We start from the raw sequence: 6,624 nt of genomic DNA on the forward strand, positions 1-6,624 counted from the left end.
CTCCATGTGAAGTGCTGATCAGAATAAAATGATGACAAATCATTAAAAAAGGTTTAGTTGACGCTGACTTATAGAGTGCTCATAAAAAAAAGGAAGAAAAAAATGTTGAGATATTTGCTAATTCACTCCCCAGGAATTTCCCTTCATGCAGCACCAGATTCATGAGTAAGACTTCTTTCCCAACTTGTCTGTGCTGTACTGGAGTAAATGAAAACAATCTTGACTATTAGGGCAATAATTGTTTGCACCAGGGCTTTCTCGGGTTTTTTTTTTCCTGGAACATGAAGGTGATCAGATTATGAGTGGGAAAAAGATTATGTAAGTAAATAAAATATAAATACACATACTTTCAAAATATCCCCAGGTTCAGAATTGCTAACTGTTCCTCTTGAAGAATTGGAGAGGGTATTAAAAGAACTCACACATCTGCAGTGTGTCCAGTCTGCTGTTGGCAATACCTCCTTCTGTTGCTCAGGGGATCTTGATTTCTTTTAGTGAACTTCATAACAAAGACCCTCAGGTGTCTGCTCCAGCCCCATATGACAGCAACAATAGGCATCCAATATTTATTATAGTTTATCTACCCTAACCTACATACTTCTAGTATTTCTGAAGACATTTCTGAACCCAAATAACTCATTTCATTGGGAATTCCTCATTGATAATAGAATTTATTTTCCTAAAAATGTCATTTTTGCTTAGGTTCCGGTAGTGTCTGATGACTTCATCTCTGATCAGGGCTGTGTGAGATGTTCTACAAATATGGACTAAATGGCATAACTAGAGCAAGTAGTTAAAAATAGTGGGCAAAGAAGATTTATTCTCCTGTATACTGTGTGGGAACGGAAGTACAGAGAAAAATCTCACAAGAGGGACACAGCCAGGAACTGAAACATGCCGTCCAGGTCCATGTATGATTTTCTGAGAGGTCTAGGACGTAGCAAAAAAGGACACATCAACTGTAGGTGGCATCCAAATGTTTAGATCCAAACCAAAAGAAGGTGGGACAAGCATAAAGAGGCCTGAGGTACGAAAACCATCTGGTTTAATTATGAGCTAAAGAAAAAAAGAAGAAGCCTATATTGGTATACTAAGTTAGGAGAGGCAGTTCAATTTATGTAAAACTATTTTTCAAAAATCCTTGTTTTGCACTTATCAAAACTAGAGTAGAGGAAGTTGCAATTAACTGAAGCACCAAGATGTTGAAAATATTGTATCTGGGCATAGTTGGGAGGAGCCATAGCACGAATATGCATAACTGAAAGGATGTGCAAAATTTCATATAGCCTAGATGGAAAAACTCAGAAAAACTTGGATGCTGAAGAAGATGCTGTGGGAAGATGTTGATATCTTCCAGGCTTCCAGGTCATCCTGACCTCATCTTTTTTACATCCTTAAAATCTCATTTGCATTTAACGATATATAAGCATTTTATGCCTTTTGACCACAGTCCTGGTCTGGTGGGCAGATGGATGATCTTGCTTATGTGCGTGCAGAACCTCAGACCAAAGTAGCCAGGTGGGTTGTGCTCACCACTGTGTGTTGGGTACTATGTTCTGTGCTGCCAGGTGCCCTTGGGACCTCTTTTTGTGTGTTTGTTCATGGCCTGCTCACCTGAAGATGATAGATGAAAAGGATTTTTTTTCCCCCAGGTGTTTTTAGACTTGCTGGTGCAAAATGCAGGTCCTATATTTATGCTACATCCTGGAGAGCAGGTTGTAGGCACATGCCTTCTTCCTTGCAAGCAGAATCAGACTACACAAGAGCAGCCTCTTACATAGGCATCAGCTCCTTAACTAACTAAATTGCATCTTAATATGTGAGGCCCTGGGCCAGGTTGCCCAGAGAAGCTGTGGCTGCCCCATGCCTGGAAGTGTTCAAGGCCAGGTTGGATGGGGTTTGGAGCAACCTGGTCTAGTGGAAGGTGTCCCTGCCTATGGCAGGGCATTGGAACTGGAAAATCTTTAGGTTTCTTCCTACCCAAACTATTCTATGATTCTATGACTTTATGATTCTATAAATACAGATCCTGCACTACCTGGAGTGCCATTTCCCCCAAACACGGACGCTGTCACTGGGGCAAGACCTAGAAAACTAAGCAGTGGTGAAGTGTCCTCACAGGTCGCCTTGTTTTTTCTGAATTGCTTTGTATCAGCGAGCAAGTTTGTTGCCTGATTCTAAATATCTTCATGTGTCATTGAAGTAAAATCTGTGGTAGTGCTATCTTCAGACAAGAATCTTCAAATTCTTAGTATTTTGAGCACTTTATAGACCTCACTGGCTACATTAGTAAAGAAATTGAGATAGAGCCAGCAACAAGAAATCTGACAGTCACATCTGAGCTGAGGGAAAAGCTCTGTATTGGTATGACTGTAATTCATTAGTCACCACTTGAGCAGACCCCCAGAGGTTTTTTCTCACTGAAATCATCAGAACACTGAGTATGTGTTCAGTGTTTCAGACTTGTCAAAGTAGAGAGGCCCATGCTAAATCCCCTGCACTTCAAATGGAATTAAGGCTCTGTGCTTACTAAAAATGGACACTTTGAACAGGGTGTAATCTATAAGCCCTGGAGCAAATGATCAAAAAGTACATAAATTATTCCCTCCTGGCTTGAGCTTCTCATTGAAAATCCCAGTGCCCTTTTCCTAACGAGGTCAGCACCCCCAGCACAGATTGCAAGGTCACATTTCTAACTGTGCTAGAGAAAAGCCTTTTCCTCTGGGCATACCATCCAGCACATGCACAATGGCAAGGCTCTTCCAATAAGTTATCTCTCCAGTTATAAGACCCTTTGAAGAAAGGCAATGCCCCCTCACCCTAACCAAGTATTCCAGAAGCCGCATTCCAGCAGCTGTCCAGAGCATAAGCCAAATATTTATCTAGAGGCCTGAAGTTTGAAATACAGAGAAGCAAAAAGGCATGCTGTTGTACTGACCTTTCCAAATTCCCAGTAAGCAGGCTATGTAAACCACAGAGATGATGTGCATTCACTCCACAACGTTTGGTTACCACTCTGAACACAAGAAAAATTTGGTGTGCGAGTGAATAAGCAAACATAGTCCTCTTCTAGGAAGGAGATGTGAAACTCTCAGAAGGGTCCTGTGTTCACCATGACACCAGATGCTGAAGGATATAACTTCTCAGTCCAAATGATCAGACAAATTTGGGGTATTCTCAGTTCTTTTTCCAGGATGGGCAAAACAACCAGGCTGTGGATGGCTCTTGGAAATTTTAGCCATCTTGGACTTTGGATATCCAGCCTGGGTTTGAAAATGAGCAGTAATAAGGGACTTGGATGGGCTTTTGGCATGGAAGGCTTCTGGGAGATAAAACTAGGTGTGAAAACACTTGGAAAACTCTAGCTACCTTGTCCCACACATTTCTCTCTGACTGCAGGAAATGGGTATTGTCAATGTAATCCTATAATTTATCTCCGTGAATAATTCCCAATTCTGCCTCCCTGATCATCCAGAGTAAAGAAAAGCTAATTTATCTTTAGGAGTGAGCCAACTCTATAACTTTTCACTCTCCATTTCACACAGTCTTCCAGCACTTCCCAGGAAATCTTGCATGCACAATCCCTTCCAGGACACTCCCATGTGCACCCAAAGACAGACACATGTTCTGGCCACCACAGTGTAAAACATCATCAGGGCTGCAGTATGGAGTTGATGAATTCAAATGCTTTTTCTGAGAAGACACAAGCACAAAGTATGAATATATAGTGCCAACAGCTATGCACTGGAAACAGAAATAAAATTCCCCATGGCCCCCGCCCTAAGGCTAGCCCTCTCTCCTTAGGACAAACACCTTTAGTAAAGTACTTGTGACTTTTGATGCCTGCAAAAGGCTTTAGAGATCAGGCAAATGCCCCTCTTAATCCTGAGACACTCTTTCAAAGACATTGGCATGACGAAGTTTGTGTGAGTTTGTTCCAATTGCTTCCCAAATTTCTATAGAGGAAAGCTAAAACTGTGGCTTGTCCTTATCCTTGGAGTGGGACATGGCTTTTATGCAATGTGATCATGTCTGCTTTGTCAGAAACTATGGGTTCATCAGAGTCAGCAATGGAAAAGGCAGCTAAGTCATGGTCCACCAAATGGTAACTGAAGCATGCTTCATAGAATACTGACATTTGAGCAGTTGGGTGAAACCATGTATTTCTAACTGAATAATGGCAGCAGGAGGAAGATCTGGGTAGAAATGTCTGTCTAGGAACATAAAGCATTTTTGTGCTACTCGCAAATTGCACAAACTTTCAGTATCTGTTTATTATTCAATGCTGCCATGGAATCTTTCTGCACACAAGATGCTTGAGATAAGTTCATCCCAAGATGTGTGAGTCAAGGCAGCTGCAAAACAGTAATTTTCTCTCTCAGGAGGGCACGGTGAAAAAGACCTCTGCAATGAATTATGCTCTTACTACAAAGAGAAAGGAATGCATGGAATGATTTAGCCAAGCTGTGTATAGCCCAAGGCTCTGAGCCAAGGAACGAGGGAAGATAGTCAGATCCCTTTTATAGCTTAGCCCCATCCAGCTGGAAAGACACAAGGCAAAGTGGCTGAAATAGCACAGATGGAAAATGCCAAGAGTCGTAAAGAGCAAGAACAGGGAGCAGGGAGAGAATCTGAAACAGCACTTGTGAGGAGTTTTTCTTCCAAGAGAAGGCAAAAGGTGCTTGGAGTTGCCACAGCAAACAAGTTTGGGCAAGTAGGCGTATAGATTAGGAGTACCCAAGACAGAAGCCTGCAAGGACGTGAAGCAGCAGCATGCACACATGCTTCAAAGTCTCTATTTCTGCAGAGACATGAAGGGAGATATGAAGCTGTCCTCACTGGTAGCTGATCTTTTTTGCAGTTAGTTTAGCCCTTGGGAGAAGGAGGGACTTGTAAAGGACCTGGTGGGAAGTCATAGAAAAGGCTGTCATGATGCTTGTTCCTCATGGAGAGGCAGAAAATGCAACACTGAACATGTTAATGGCCACCAGGGCAGGGACAAGAAGTTGTGTTAATACCTGTAGGACTGACAGGAGGTGTTTAGATTAAATACCAAATACTGTGGCTCTTTATAAGGATGCATTACCTAAAGGCTCGAGGTAGTGAAGAGCACATTAAGTCCAGGCTGCAGTTTTGGATGTTCATTTCACTGTCCAAAAACTTCGGGTTCTGCAGATCTCTGTGTTTCTCCCTGTTTTCCTTGAGCCTCTTTCTACCTACTGACCTCCCATAACCACCCCTTGCTCAATTTAGGGGATCTGTTGGTCCCTAACCATCAACAACAAGTTCCCAGACATGCTGCAGCCCCTTGGTGCCCGGGCTGCAGTATTTCTGTCCCACTTACCTGTTCTGCAGACAATGTGTGAGGGATCAGCACATTTGCGGCTTGTAGCTGAAGCCCCAGAAGTATTGACTTGCTCCACGTGTTTCAGAAAACTTTTCCTGTAATCTAATGGCATAAACCCCTGCTCGGATGAAATTCCCAGCATCATTGTTTAACTGAATGCATTTATTAGTGTACTTAAAATTCCTGTCTCACAACCTTTGTAATTAATAAACACCCAAAGAACATATTTTACAAAGACTGAAAAAAAAGGGTTTGAGGACCATGAATATGTTTTTTGTTCATTGCAATATGCATTTGAAAGGGGGTAGTTTTTTCCTTATGAGCAGGAACAAATTAGGTATGAAAAATACAGAAAAGTTGATGAAAAGGGAGAGAAAATAGCACAACAAATGTGTTCATGTGGTTGAAGCACTTGACTGGAGGTCAAAGGATCAGATTTTGATCCCAGCTCTGTCATGGAGTAGTCTTGGCTGAGATGCTGTAGCGGGTTCAGTTTGTAAACCAGGCAGAAACACCAATTAGAGTGTAGTGCTTTTAGTCCAAAATACTCATTACTTACTTATTTACCTTCTGTGAGATAAGGTTTAGGAGAAAGCAAAGCAGGTACAAAATTTAAAAGAATATAAAGAAGTTTATTAACAGACCTAAAAGAAAGGAAAAAAAAAAAAACAGACCAAACCTTCAGAACACTTCTCCTTCCCCCGCCTTTCTCCCTTCTCCCACTGACAATGTAAAAAGACAACCCTTGAGATGTTCAGTCAGTTTACCACTTCTATAATAACCTTATTCAGTTCACGAAGGGAGAAGAGTCTCTCTTGCTCATGCTATGGAGACATCTCCACAAGAAGTTCTCTCATGGCTTCAGTAGCACAGCAAGACAACCGCCCGGGTTGGTTCTCTGCTCGTATGTGAGAGTCCCTTCCCCCGACTTACAGCTTTTCCCACAACTGCTTTCTGGGGTCCAATCTTGAGCTACTGGGGCACCATTTTAAGGTTGAGCTGTTCAGAAACAAAAGCTCTCTTCACCCATCTCTGGGAGCATCTTCATCTCTAGGAATAGAGGCCCTCCCCCTTCCCTGGGAGCAAAAGGGTCCTCATCATCTTCATCTCTAGGACTATCTCTGGGAGCATCTCTAGGAACAGAGGTCTTGTCCTTCCGATTTGGAGCAAGAATCCTCATTGCTTCCATCTCTCCCTGTTCAAACTTCTCATCAAATTACAGCTGCTTCAGCATTTGCTTGTTTCTGCATAGGTACTTTTGCTTACAAGTACAGTTT

This window comes from Corvus cornix, chromosome 1, assembly GCF_000738735.6.
Source record: "Corvus cornix cornix isolate S_Up_H32 chromosome 1, ASM73873v5, whole genome shotgun sequence".
Taxonomy (NCBI): domain Eukaryota; kingdom Metazoa; phylum Chordata; class Aves; order Passeriformes; family Corvidae; genus Corvus; species Corvus cornix.